Source organism: Littorina saxatilis, linkage group LG11 (genome assembly GCF_037325665.1).
Source record: "Littorina saxatilis isolate snail1 linkage group LG11, US_GU_Lsax_2.0, whole genome shotgun sequence".
Lineage (NCBI taxonomy): Eukaryota > Metazoa > Mollusca > Gastropoda > Littorinimorpha > Littorinidae > Littorina > Littorina saxatilis.
Window position 1 is genome coordinate 21,701,263 of NC_090255.1, and position 2,525 is coordinate 21,703,787.

A 2,525-nucleotide genomic window follows, 5' to 3' on the forward strand; every position below is an offset into this window, starting at 1 on the left:
ATGTGGTGAGCTCACCGCCAGCAGGATCACCGACTGCGAAGCTGCCCAATTGAGGGATGGGATGCGTTAAGGGAGGGAACAGCTTGGGGGAAGAAGAGGTCTGGAGACGTCGAGTGCGTGCCCCCAGAGATCGGAATCGACGACCTGAGGGCAGGCGCTCGAAGAGGGGATGGCCAGGGTGGGACTCGTCAGCCACAATTTTCTGGGCTCTGGACAGCATGCGCTTGGCATAGAGGGATGCTAGGGAGGGCAGCTCACAGCCGACGATCCTGCTAGCAGTGCGCACCACACGCTCCAGCTTGTTCTTGAGCAGCTGGGAGGTGTTGCCGTACCACACTGTGATGGAGAATGTCAAGATGCTCTCCACCACGGCCCTGTAGAACTGGACCAGGATGACCTGGCTGAGGCGGAACTTCTTGAGCTGGCGCAAGAAGTAGAGGCGTTGCCGCGCTCGCTTGACGATGGCGTCAACGTTATCATCCCAGCACAGGTCGTTGGAGATGATGGTGCCCAAGAACTTGAAAAAGTCCACCATCTCGATGGGATCGCCGTTGATGATCAGTGGAGCCACAGGGCCTTTTTTCCTGCGAAAGTCCACCACCATCTCCTTGGTCTTGGTGGCGTTCAGCAGGAGATTGTTGTTGTCGCACCACGACACCAGACAGTCGACCTCCTGGCGGTACACGGTCTCATCACCGCCGGTGATGAGACCTTCGGCTGTGGTGTCGTCAGCGAACTTCTCCAGCTGAACTGAGTCATGAGAGGCGACGCAGTCGTTGGTGAAGAGGCAGTGGAGCAGCGGTGAGAGGACGCACCCCTAAATTAAGTATTTACAGACATATCATAATAACACAGGCACAACTGTCCTTTCACAATCAACAAAACTAAGACAAAGTAACCGTAATCTTGCGAATTTGCAGGTAAACAAACCTCAGGGTAGAAAATAAATAATAAACAGGCGGTTGTGGGTCGCCTCACATCACCAGCAGGTAGGCATCAGCAAACATACTGAAAATCCAAAAACCTGAGGTCACTATAACCCACACAAAAATAAACTAAGTACAAAAATTTAGAAAAAGATTTGAACCTGACAACAAGATATAATTAATAAACATAGTTTTATCATAAAGCATCACAAATAGTTACACAATTATATGCATTATATACAACAAATTATAATTGGTTTACAAAAACATTACATCAATAAATTAACTAAGTCAAAACAATGCACACAAACCTAAGTTAACTTTCATCTAAATCAGTGCAGGAAATTCCCTAAAGTAACCTACAAGAATCAGCTGTAACACTAAACAGAAAGCGGATAAAAACAATTACAATTACAAAAGGAAACCCAAAGCTGAAGATTCAAAACAAACGGGCCAATTCAGAGCAGAAGGGGTTCCCTTGTTTACCCTAGAATACCGGAAGTGATGTAAAACTTCCTTATATGGGAGGAGACTCCATATCCCTAGCTAAAAATAGATCTCCCGCGTGAGCTTCAGGAACTGACTGACGGGTTTGACCTAGTTTGGAAACCCACGCTTTGAGACCGGCCACTTTGAATCGGACCAATTCTAGAAACAATCAAAGTTCTACAAAGACTGATAACAGCAACGTCCCTTCCAAAAGTTACAGGAAAATACCCCATGATCAACATCAGCAGTTAGAGTTGATTTAAACAAAATGAGTTAGACTCGAAAGGGAAATAAACGATTCTGGCACTGATCAGACCCGGGCACTGACCACAAGACTAAATCAAACAAGTGCTTGTGAAGAAATCTTAATTCTTCAAAATAAGTATCCTAAACCAAAATAAGGAACATAAAAATCATCGCATACACAAAGCAACTTTCCACAACAATAAAGATACAATAGAGACATACCGGTCCGGGAATCAGATCAAACTGATGAAAGCAGCCAGAAGATAAAAAATGTGGTCACTGGTTCAAGATGGCACAGTGCGTAAATGGACAGTTCTAGAGCAGTACCGGACTGACTGCAGCTAAGATGATAGGGCGATAAAAGTAGTGCGCTGACCACACGCTGAAAACCCAACTTACACAATAAGTTGCTTAGAAAAACTTGCCTACATAATACCTTTGAAACAATCCTCTAATTCAAAATTGCCATCGTAGCGCGCTGTGGGCCGGCTGGGGGCGGGTTGCTTGCGAGGGCTGTATTTTGTACATTGATTATTTGATACATGTATAATTATTAAATGCGTCTCCAGGAATATGTTTAGTTTAAATCTTGTGTCGATACTATTTAATTCTGCCTCGCTATTAGCCATTGAGTAAAACTGTTTTATCACCATTGCTTTATTGTTGTTAATTCGTCTCCAGAAATATGTTTTGTTTTAATCTTGTGTCGATACTATTTAACTCTGCCTCGTTATTAGCCATTGAGTATAACTGTTTTATCACCATTGTTTTATTGTTGTTCTTTGGCCATTTACGTTGAATGACTTGTTATACATTGACATTGATAGTTTTATTCTTCTTCTTCTTCGTCGTTCGCTAGATAGT